Here is a 13,261-nt window from a genome sequence, read left to right as displayed (position 1 = left end):
ATTTGAAATATTTGGCTGTTGCAGAAGGCAAGTTGTTCACCAAAGAGCGGTACAATAATGAGTGTGTGCAGGCAACAGTGAAGCATGGTGGAGGTTCCTTGCAAGTGTCTGCAAATGAAATCGAAGATTTGGTCAGGATTAATGGTGTCCTCAATGCTTAAAACATTAAATGGATGTACCTGGGTCCCACTGGTTTCTGCCAGTTCTGAGCTGATGGCACTGCTGGATTTAGATTTCTCTTCTGGTCATTCACTGCATTTTGTTAATTTATGAAAATGAACTATTAAAACTTCTGTTTTTGAAAGCATTCTTAGGTTACAGCTTTTTTTCAGACCTGCCTAAAACTTTTACACGGTACTGTATAAAAACAGTTCAAGGCCCACAGGTGTACTATTGCACAATGAAACAGTTCTGATGATGTACTGCATTAATGATACGGACACTGATTTAAAACCTGCTGCTGTGGCCTTTCTTTCTAAAGGTCAGGTCACTTTGAGTTTGAAAATGGTTGTACCTGCACGCGTCAGGTCATTAATAATAGTTATATGGTCATATTATATCCTTACTCATGCAATTCAAAAGGTCTCCCAAGGTTTGATTTGGTCCAACCTCACTTGATTATATTGTGGGCTGAATTCTGTGCATGCAGGTAGTTTGAGAATCTGTATGACTGAAAAAATAAATCAAATGTACTCTGAATGCAAACACTTTTGGCACTTCTGATTAGCTGTCAGCTCCCCCCCCCCCCCCTCCACCTCCCCCCAACATATTCTGCATATCCAGCTGCTTTCGGTGAGGTCTTGTGTATTCACATGGCGGTGTCCCACCTGCACATACAGCGCGATGAATCATTGAGTGAAAAAGCCAAATGTCCATGTTTGTGACAGCTGTGTTTTTGGCAGCCAGTCTGCTTTGATGTGAGAGCCAATCTCTAGACAAATTCTTGTCAAAGCCGAAGGTTGACAGGAATGGGATTTCGGGCTGAAAGGTAAACGAGATTTTAAAAACCCACCTCGTATTCAAATTCATTTTAATGTGTGTATTCGTATGTTGAAGCAGATATGACGTCCGTGAGCAGGTCTTGTAAATGTTCACATGTACTGATATGTAGGTGCTTCTTAATCTCTGAAAGCTGGTTTCCCTTTATCATTTTTATATTACGTAATATCAACACATGTGTTTTTTTCCTTTTCTTCAAAAACTGCTTGTTTGAAAAACAATTAAAAACATCACCTCGTATCCATGTTCTTGTGATAAATGTGTTGTAAGATATGGATAAACACCAGACTGTACAACACCTTCCTGTGTTCTCAATTCAATTGAACAAAAACGTTATTGTCTATCACATAGAGTGACAGAAAATTGCCTTCAGTTAGTGGTTCAAACAACTTAAAAACAACTCACATAAGATAACACAAACAATCTCTATCCACCTTGCGTTTTTGCGCGACTGAGCACTGAAATACCTTTAGGGACACAGGTAATCACCAAGCATTACACGCGAGAAGGGAAACAGCTTCAAGTAATAATTATATCAGTAGTTTTTTCCTTTCAACCAGAAACCTCTCCCTTAAATAAATCACGAAGAATAATTACAACATTAATTGCCCATTCATATGAAGACTCCCGTGAAGAAAGCGAACAAATCCCCCGGGCATGAGCGTACATATGGAAGGCATTGGCCATGCTGTTAATGGATGCATGAAAGTAAGAATGAAAAAAACTAAACCTGAAGCAGTCTCAGCATATGGTGTGTGTCACAGCTCTTTAATTACCCTGAAAAAGCTGAAACTTAGCAGGCCGATTGGGCTGGACAAATGAGTCCCTTAATCAGGACCTATACATAGCTCTGTTTAGCTCACAGCCGGGGCCATTTAAAAAACGTAAAACTCAGAATATCTGAATAATGGGAAACATCAAAAGGCCAGCGATCCAAAACTGCAAGATTTTTACATGATGGAGCTTTTCATCTGTGTCTTCTGGGCGGGCTGACTGGACTGGGGGTTAAATGTACAGTCAGCCATTCTGGAGAACGCTTGCTGTCAAAATCACTTTTTGTCAAAATCAGAGAGTATCTCCTCACAATCTGCTACCTGTCTGTACTGTGTGAACGTGCTGGGAAAAATATCAAGTGTTAATACAGAGCCTGTAGGCTCATTACACTGGTATGTTGCTAGCTATGGTGGACCCCCTTTGTTTACATACCCTTTGTTTAAATATCATTTTACAGAGCCTAGGCTGTGTATTCACATTGGAATTTTTTTTATAGCACACACAGTTCTTACAGGTAGCTGATTGTGAGGAAATATTCACTTATTTTGACAGAAAGTGATTTTTAAAACAGCTGTCACCGAAATCACAGACTCCACCTTTAATGTACTTCTTGCTGTGTGGAAACTGAAGCACCTAGACAAACCCACACAGCTTGGACACATTCAGGTCACAAATAAACTAATTGACTTGTGCATATTTGGTACTTTTTTTTAAGTTGAGAAGTCAAAAAGCAGTCCTAGGAAGTGACTCCTCTCTCTCACCAACATTTAGGGAAGCTTTACAGTGACAGTGGTGTCTTAAATAAATGGTTCAAATTTTTTTTAGCTTTTTGCCTCACTCACAGTTACAGGAACAGTTTCTGTCCCCTTTTCTTGAACCGGAGAATGAGGCAAAAAGATTTTATCTGTGATGACGCGGATATGGAATAAGGAATCAATCTAATTTCAAAGATTGTTATGTAAATGGACAAATTGCTAAGTTTCTTTAGCTTGACCCGACATCACATACATTGGCACGGTCGGAGAACAGTGTACACAGAGGCTGAGAAACACAGAGGAGGAAAATGTATTGCGGGCGGCCAGTGCTGTTTGACAGCCGCTCAGGAATAGAAGATGTGGGGAAAGTAAACCAGGAGAATGGACTTCCTGGTTAATTCAGTGAATAACTGAATATGTGTAGCTGTGCTTTAGCCGATAAACCAAGTTAGCGACGGATAGCATTAGTTAACTCACCCGGTTACGGGCGGCTAGCGCCTCATATTATGAACCCAAACATGACGGCTATGTCCGGGGAACTTTCACGACAAGTACAGCGAAGCACCGGTGTTTATCTACGCCAGCCACGGTCCCCTGTCACAGCCAGGTAGGGTAATGTTGGTTACTTGCCTTTATTTTGTGCCGCCTTGCACCGATGCTGCTGTAACTGTGTTTGTTATGTAGCTGCCTTGCTGTTTGTATGAATTTCCGAGCGGCGTGAATATGCAATGCTGTTTTAATGCTAGGCTATTTGTGCTGTTTATTTGTCTTCTGGCACAGTTGTTGGCCGTGTTGTTGTTGTTTTTGTGCGGACATGCACTCTGTTGTGTCGGGTCTGATCGCAGCCATGGTTGATTAGGGGAAATACATTATCGGGAGGGAGACTAGGCACGTTACGCGCGTAGAACCATTTTTGACACAAAATGATCAAGCAACATTTTAGCTGTGTGGCCGCACCTTTATATATAAAACTCAAGTCCTACTTTAGAGTGTAACATTTTCAAAATAACTTCTGCAAAGAGTTTTTGTTCAAATACAGGCAGACAGAGGGAAAGAAAAACATTATTAAACCACCAACGTGTTGAACATGTTGAACACATTGTTCTTCTTGGGTGTTGTGCAAAAGAAAAAAGAAAAAAATGCGAGCACAGAAAATCGATGGACTTCCCGAAAACAGGCTGATAAGCAAGTGCACTGGCAATAGATGCAGAATTAACTGCAATTTGTCTGCCTGTTTACGCCTTTTGTTTGTATGATCCCTTAAGGCCAGGACACACCAGTCCGACACGTTCCGACTACCCAAAAACTGGAGTCGCCGTTTCAGGAAGCTCCAGTCTTTCCGTCGCGGCCCAAAAACACACCGAGACGACTGCTTATTTTCCGTACGTCCCGCGCTTGTAATGTCTCCACAACAGCAGGCGGCGCTAATCTGTATTGTGGCCCGAAAAAATACGAAAGCCGGAAATGATGGGACAGCTCTCTAGAGCATAAACATAGATAGAAATACGTATTTATATTTATGGACCATAAGAGCACAATTTTTAGCAGAGAGTGTCGAGCATGGTGTCGAGCAGTCAACAAGGGTTGATGCATGTGAGTACTCGCAAAACGAAACGAACAAACACATTAAAACGATGGCTAGCTGTTGTTAGCTGTTTGTGCTACCCGCCTCACTTCCGGGCTTCACTGATTCGCTAGCCCTCCACCAATCAAATTGCTCCAAATGAAAGACGGTCGGCCGCCGATTAATCGGCGGCCGACAGGCTCAAAACAAGCCCGACGACCTCTACGTCGGCCGACGACCTCTACGTCGGCCGACGTCACGGCACACACCAAACAGATTCGTCTTTTTTTTTGACGACGGCGATTATCGGGCTGGTGTGTCCTGGCCTTAAAATGCTATTTCAATATATTCTTATGTCTTATTTTTAATGTATTTTTATGCCACTGCGAAGCACTTGAATAGTGCAATATTAATAAACTTGCCTTTCTTTGCCTTTGCCCTAACTTTTACTCTAGTTTAATTAAAGCTCTGGGCAATCAAACAAAACACACACAACTTTGTCTCATGAATTGTAAAATATCAATTCAATTTAGAAATGTTAAAGATGTAGAAGTATGGTCAGAAGGTGAATTAATATGACTATAGAGAACCCACAGAATGCTTTTCAGGCTAGAAAAAAACACATATCTCCCTCCATCAAAACTCTTCCAACCACACTCTCCAGTACTATTGCAAAGGAGTAAGTCTTATAGAAATCACAAAGAGCCACAAATAGGGGAAAAAACAACAGACATTGTATTACATTGAGTACCGAGACGAGATGATGGCAATCCCCTAATGAAGTGTGCAACAATTAGGAACTTTGGGACTATTTTCACCAGATCTGATTCGGCGATTGCTTGTGTTTACTGTTTGGCTGGACTGATTTATCGCTGCCTCTCAGGTGGAATGAATGGCCCTCATTAGACTGATCAATGAGCCCTTGCGGATGGCCACGTAGTGTTGCTCTTATCACCGATGGCATCAGGTGATTGCTCTGCTTTCCCAGTCAATAAAGTGAATGGCAAGTTTGTTGGAGCTGCAAGCTAATTCTACCTGAAGACGGCACCACTAGAAGAGGTTTGTTTCTCTGCTAATACTCTCCCAATCGTGACAGAATTAACACGCAAGAGGCTACACAACTGCAACTCCTATGGATGATGTTGTTATGAAATTAATATTGTGTCATATATATACATACATATATACATTCACACAATATTAATTTCCATAACAATGATTAAAGGGATAGTGCAGTATTTTTTACTACTTACTTATGCGTAGTTGGTGTGTTACCTTAGGGAGATGGTGGTCAGTCACTATAAGGAGTTTGGGGGAGAGGTCGCTGTAGCAGAAGTCAGCCTTGTACTCTTGCAGAGGGGGCCAGAAGAAAAACTTTTTTTTTCTCAACATACATAAATTATAACCTTAAACCTAACTATCCGTTTAACTGTATGGTAAACTGAGATTTTTATCACAGCTTTATATTGCTGCCACACAATAAATACCTCATACAACCCCACCTCAAAAATACTGAACTATCCCTTTAGTAAAGAGATTGACAAGTGGGAGATTGACAAATGGTTTTATACGTATGTGCAGACCTCAAATTGAAGTCTTAACTTTCACGGTTCAGAGGGAAAGAACATCCGCCCTTTTAAGAGTTGTGTTGCTGTTGAGAAACGCCTGTTATCAGGGATTTTATATTGCCCGCAGCCTCTGGAGAGCAGCTATTATTTTCTGCACTTGCCTCAGCCTTGTCCGTTATCTCTACAAATCCTCACTGAGGGATCTCCGCTAAAGGTCAAACGAAAGGAGGATGGAAGGCATAGGTTTAAACTTTAACCACAAAGGGAACAAAGGGAAGAAGAAGCAAAAAGATGGCTGATCCAAAGTAGAGATTTTTCGATTGGAATCAAGAACATATTTACCATCGATTGATCACCGCCTTTTCTTGACTTTTGTACCATTTTTATCCACAATGTCATAGTTTCTCAAGAAAACTTTACCTCATGCATAATACAATATAATGCCCACACAAACACAAACACAGACACGCACACAGAGACACAGACACACACACACACACACACACACAAAGTCAATGTCAGGATGGCAGGAGAGCGCTGTTAAATAATTCAGCAGCTTGGATAAGAACAAGGTCTAGGTAAGGATGGGATTGATTGAATGAGACCTGGGATGCTGGGAAATCGGTTTATAAACTTTAATATTATGCATTAAAACTGGACCAAAGCACTGATAATGGTTTGTAGATTTCAATTGCAGATGTGCTCCTATCATCATCTGGAAAATGGCAGTCGGGTCTGATTCTAGCGGAGATCCCATAGTGTGCAGGCTGTACATTGGGATACATGCATTCAGAATAATAATGCACAAGACATCTAGAATATTCTGATTTGATTGGTTAACACATTAAAAAACATGGAGACGGGGGCGCCCTTAGCTCAGTTGGTAGGGCGTCCCCCCCCGGGCCGGGCCCAGCAGCAGACCCGGGTTCGATTCCCGCCCGCGGTCGTTCTCTGCATGTCACTCCCCTCTCTGCCCCATTTCACCTCTGTCTCTCTGCACTATCAAATAAAGCATAAAAATGCCCAAAAATATATATTAAAAAAAAAAAAACATGGAGACATGGGTTTTTAATTTGATCCTCAGTGTGAGCATCATACAGCTTGAACTTGATCCTTACAACCTAAACAAAATGTGTAATTTTTTAAATGTAATTAAACAAATTCCTTCAAAAGATTAGCAGGTTGTTTCAATGCAGTCTTATTGAGAGTGTCACTGGTTATAACCACGTGCAATATGAAGTTATTTTACTGTACAACGTATGAGAAAAAATAAAGCTAAAATATTTTCCAGTGTCATGACTTGCCAATTCAACTTGTACAAAATGGGTCAATTTTGAATATATTTTTGTATATTTTGTATTTGGGTGGTTGACGTGAACTCAAATCCAAAGTGGAAAAAAATATATTTCTAAAATGCATGTCAAATGACATATAATTATATTGCTTAATATGTGAATAACTCAAAACTGAATATGTCCCTTTTTAATCCATTATTTATTTAGCATTTTATTAACTTTTTTGTGTGGCAGTCCTAAATATTGTCCACCGGTGTGACATCATTTTAAATGTTAATATTTAATTCAGAAATTGTATGACAGATTAGACAAATATGCACAATCCTTATCAATTTGTCCTAATAATATTCCCACATCAAAAGTAACCAATACAAATTCCCAATCATGTTATTATGCTACTATAAGATGTACACATAGGGACTTTACCCAAACGTCTGCATTATATTCATTATAATTAGTATAAAACCTAATGAAGCTTCATACTATCCTTATATGTGCATAGTGATGATATCATTATTATACTATTCAACACTTTTTACATGAATTTGTGCAGTTAAATGGCTTTTCCACTATAATTCAGTTTGTCACACCACAGGACATTCCGTCACACAATTGGACAACAAAAAGTACCGGTAAGCCCCTGTTTTGTACAAAGTCTCATTTATTATTTCTTTTTCAAAATTAATTAAATTAATTAAAATAAAGTTACAAATTCAAGTTAAAATGTTTTTATTTGAACAATAAAGTCAGAATAAAGAAGAAGAAACTAACGTTCCCATAAAAAAGACTTGGGGGCCACCGTAACATTTAGCAAGATAACATGGACATTTTAATAAAATTGACCTGGCTTATTACTTTTCTTGTTACGTTCAGAAGGAGGAATGGTGTTGAGAAGGCTTTCTTTATAAAGCAAAAGCCAAGAGGGGCAGGGCGAGCCGCAGGGACGGCAAGGCTGGGGCGTGGAAGGCCAACAAGGGAGGTAGCGTGCAGGTGGGCAGGAATCAGAGCGGGCAGGCACTGCAATGTCGCTCTCCTGTGCTGAGAACAGAGGTGGTTGATGGCCAAGGGAACATTCGAATGGAGAAATACCGGTAGCTGCGCTTGACAGGGTGTTGTGGGAATATTCAATCCATGAAAGGTGAGTGCTCTAGGATAAATGATTCCTCCGGGCGACCAGGAACAGGGAGGGGACGGAGCAAACTTGAGAGGGGTTGATGAGAGGACTTATTGCGGGCGCAAAAATGTACATGCGAGTACAAAGGTGCGCGTGTCAGTCTCCATGGTGGGCCACCAGAAGTGACGTTTAGCCAGGGACAGGATGCGGTTGACATCCGGGTGGCAAGCGAAACAAGAATTATGCACCCACTTGAGGACCTTGGAGTGGACTGAGCTTGGCACAAACATGGCTGGATCAGGTTGTTCCCTCTGCGCATCCCTGATCTGCGTCTAAATTTCCCACCTGACTGCCCCTACCACACAGCCATAGGGTAGGATGGTGTCTGGAAGCATGGAGACCTGATCGGAGGAAAAACTGTTGTGACAAGGCATCGGGTTCCTGGAACCGGGGAAATAAGTCAGAATGAAGTTGAATGGGCCAAAGAATGCCCAGTGTGCTTGGCGGGAATTGAGACAATTGGCAGACTGAATAGGCCATGTTCATGTGATCGGTCCACACCATGAAGGGAATTTCTCCCCTCTCCATCGAGTGCCTCCACTCTTCAAGCGCCAACTTGACGGCAGCAATTCCCTGTTTCTGACGTCATAGTTGTGCTCCGCAGGTGACAGATATCTGGAAAAGAAGGCGCAGGGATGAAGCAAGAGATCCTCGGTGAAGTGTTGTGAGAGGACCGCCCCCACCCCGGAGTCTGAAGCGTCTACCTTGACCATGAACTGCAGAGCAGGGTTGAGTTAAGTGAGAATAGGGGCTGAAGTGAACCGCCCCTTCAGCTCAGTGAACGCCGCTTCGTCTTTGGGGGTCCACGAGAAGGGGACAGCCGGAGAAGTGAGTCTAATGAGGGTGGCTGCAACTCAGCTATAATCTCTGACAAACCTTTGATAGAAATGTGCAAAGCCCAAAAAGTGCTGGAGCTGCAATCAGGGTCTAGGTTGAGGCCACTATGCCACTGCCTGGACCTTCTCGGGATCCGTCCTCTCCTGCCCTCGCTCAATGACGTATCCAGGAAATCCAAGGAATCCACATGACACTTGCACTTCAACGCTTGGACGATGAGTTTGTTCTCCAGTCTTTGTAGCAGCTGTTTCACATGCTGGATATGTTCCTCTTGAGAGCAACAGAAGATGAGTATGTCGTCAACAAAAACTGTGCGTAGTGAGAAGTCACGGAGGACACCATTATCCAGAGCCCGGTAGACGGCGAGGGCGTTTGGGGGAGGTTAGGAGGGATAAGGGGCAGGGAGGGAGGTTAGGGGGAGGTTAGAATAGAGGGAGGGAGGTTAGGAGGGAGAGAGTGATGGTTTTGTACCCGTTGATAGAGCCTAAGTCCACTGGTGTGACAGCCATTTCCACCAGTGTGACGCTGATTTCATGTCACACTATAGGACAATGCTGTCACACCAGTGGACGTTTTCAAGATCAAGGACAGTTTGCGGCCTAGCTATATGAGAGACAGTCTTCAATCCTGACTAACAGTGTTAAGGTTTACATTATTTTCAATAGTCTATCAATTTAAATGGATGAAAATGTCCAGATCAATACTTAAATTACGTCACACCAAAGGACTGCAGAATGGATCCCATTTCCAACAGTGCACGGAAATAGCAATGTTACGAAAATATTTGAGACAGACCTCACCTTGTGTGCAGTCCATGTGCTCCAGTGAGGTCTACTGTACTTCCTGGATGAGGAAGGGCCCCTCTTGATAATAGGGTGCCCAAATGAATGCCTAATTTATATCTACAAAATGGCGTCACACCAGATGGACACCAGTTTTGCGGACAAAATGTAATGCGTCATAATAATTGTAAATGGGGACCTTAAGACTTATAACATATAGTTTCATTAAGTTAACACTACTATAACATCTATTCAAACATTTGAATGTATTTAGACCTATTTTTCATTTAATTACGGTAGTTTTAAGATAAGCAACTCTACCCCGGACAGTCACGCCAGTGGACAAATGTCATGTTTAAAACTAAATATTTACATATTTGAATAATAATGCTCAATACTTGCAGATGTATTAGTTCTGGAAGATTAAACTGTATTTAAAAACTTGTATTTATAATTGACACCATGAACACAAAAATGGAGCGTCACGTCAACCACCCATTTACACATTTCATTTCATGGCACCATTACTCATCGGTGTATGTAGATGATTTGAAAACACATTCACATATTTTCCAGCAAAGCTACATTTAAGTTCCATAGCAGGCAACACAGTATGCAACTCTTGACCTTGACAACAGATATGGTGAACATTGCGTTGTAAAATGCCAAGCCCTCTCTAAAGCCCCTCAATCGACAACAATGCAGCCACAGGATGGAATGAAACTTTAAAATGTCAACTGGTACAAACGAACATTCCATCTTAGTATAAGAGCACCAGGAAACTACTTTAACTCACACATTCATCAGAGCTACACTGACTTTCATTATTTTCCTGCTCTGTAAAGGTCACATATATAGTGCTAATTTTTCAGGATTAAAATTGTAATTTGGGGTTCTACTAGAAAACTGTTTTCATAGTGTCTAAAATCACATAGTTTAAGATAAGCCCCGCCTTCCAGAAAGCCCAGTCTGCTTGATTGGCTAGACCCACGTGGGGGCGTATGAAGGGGTTGTGGATTCTCCCCTTGTGACATCATAAGGGGAAAGAAAATCTGCCAGGGGTTTTTGAACAGAGGTTTTCTGAAAGGTGGAGATTGAGAGAAAAAGAGAGGGCTGTTCTTTTCCTCATACTTTGAAAGTCTCTAAACACACCAGGGACCCAGATTAATGTTGACAAACCATGAAAAAGTGCATTTGGCATAAAAGGTGACCTTAAATATGAGTGTGACTGTGCTTGTATATATACGAACACACACACACACACACACACACACAATATGGGGATGGAAGTTAGGAGAGAGAGCACCGTTAGGATGCACCATCTGGAAGGCTGATATGAAGGTAAAGTGACCTGGTGTATCGGGCTGCCTACAAACCCATGATGGACAACAACTGAATTATCCAATTAACCTTTACATAAGGACCACAAGGTGTAAACAAACCTTTTAAAGAGAGAATTTTATCTAATGGTTTGTCTTGCTGAAAACAGCAAACATACACAGTTAGGCAAAGCCCTATAAAGACTATGGTACTCCTCCAAAATTCCATAATGTTTGGTATTTACACACAGTGCATTCAAAAGGTGACAAGTGCACACGTACCAAGGTTGGCGGAGTGGGTATACTGCATGTGTTTGTGTTAAATAAGATAGTTTGTGTTAAATGATTTATTTAATGCATGGCGGTACTGAAGAAAGAGAAAGACAGTCGATGGCCATGAAAATGTCCGCGACTGGACTGTGCTCACTGGAAAAACCTCCTGTAGCTTAGCTCATGCCACCCGCAACCACAGATTCTAAAAGAATCACGTTGATATGAAAAGCCTAGTGACACCAATTTGCTATTATGGCTGAAGTGTTTATCCTCTTACACAGATAAAATGGCCTTGTGTGCAATTATTTTTGCCCCCCCCCCCCTCCCATCTCACTGTTACTAGTGACAGGCAATATTATTCTCAATCTAAGCCCATCTCTGAAGGACTCATTTGATTTGATAGGCTGAGTAGAGAGAGTAGGCACACTGTGAGCAATGCGTATGAGCCCTTTCCTTGTCTCTCCCTTGTAATGAATTAAGCCGTATATTATAGACAGCGGCCTAGACACGGCCCGCTCGCAGCCCTACGACGTGCATCTCCAGCCAGCCATGTCTAATTACCCCCAGACTGGCGGTGTCTTGTCTTCATTTCCAAGTCGGGGCAGGTGTTAATTCCGCAGAGCACAAAAAACCAACGCAGGTCCACTCAATAAGCACGGCCCCTCTCTCCGTCTTCTTTTGTAGATTTATCAGTGACAGCTCAGGGGCCTCACACGCCCTCTGCTCACTCAATTAATCCTGGCATAGTGCCTGTTTGGTAATGTGCAACTCTCACAGCTTTTGTGTGACCTCAAGTTTTGGTTGACAAAGGGGTTTTAGTTATGTTTAGTGAACAGTTCGACAACATGCAGTCACTTCAACACCTTATGTCGCCATTCATTCCAGTTTCAAGGCACCACAGACGACTCAAAAAGTACAAAAAAAGTATAGTTTAGTTTTAGTAGCTAAACCTATAATCTTAATCAAAAGGAGTTTGCCCGGTTTTTGAGGAACTATAGAGTGCATTAATGATGTCCTGTCTATGTTTGCTCAAAGGGTGGATAATGGGGAAATTGGTTTGAACCTTTTTGGGTCAAGAATGCACTTTTAATTTAAAAAAAACTTTCAGTGTTTCGAAAAATTTCAGTGTCTAAAATTCTTTGACGACTGGGCATGTGTTGATGAGAAAGATCAAGAGCAACCACTTAATGGACAAAATTGTGCATTACCATTACTGTCAGTCCTTAGTAAGTGGCCTGTGTTGCTTTAAAACCGGAATAACTTTTGATATGAAAAGGTGCTCAATCTGCATGTGTGGTGGAAAACAATGGTTTAAAAAAACTAACAACACATCACATAACACATTGAAGGTTACACATTCCTGACTTCCATTTTCAACATTTCAGGTGTTTTAAGTTCAATTTTGACCTCCAAATAAAGTGCGGAAAAGATGGTCAAAACTATGACTAAAAAAAATATATATATACATATAGGGGAAGGTGGGGTGATTTGTGCGTTTTGGAAGTTGCAAAACCCCTTGTTTCTAGAAAACCGTGGAAGAAATTGGAAATGTGACCACATATTTAAGAAGAGCCATCCATTTGACTCATCCTGTAAAGAAGGGAGACACAAGGAATAAGATATAAGCACATTTAAGCTAAAAAAACTGTGTTTTGCCTTTCAAAGTAAAATTTCCATGATCAAGGTTTTTTGATTATTGTGTCTGAACAATTATAGACACGTTTGAAAACATTTGACACATGTTTTAGTGCTTTGGTATGCTACACTTTGAGTCTATATAGTTAGCACAATGTCAACCCTAAATTGCTGCATCATGCCTATTATCCAAAATTCTGGGGATGGGGTGATTTGTGCGCAAGGGCCTGGGTGAGTTATAAGTAAGTAAGTAAGTAAAATGTATTTAGAAAAGCACATTTATGAC

This window comes from Ammodytes marinus, assembly GCF_949987685.1.
Source record: "Ammodytes marinus genome assembly, chromosome: 23".
Classification (NCBI taxonomy): domain Eukaryota; kingdom Metazoa; phylum Chordata; class Actinopteri; order Uranoscopiformes; family Ammodytidae; genus Ammodytes; species Ammodytes marinus.
Note: the sequence above shows the minus strand (reverse complement) of the source record.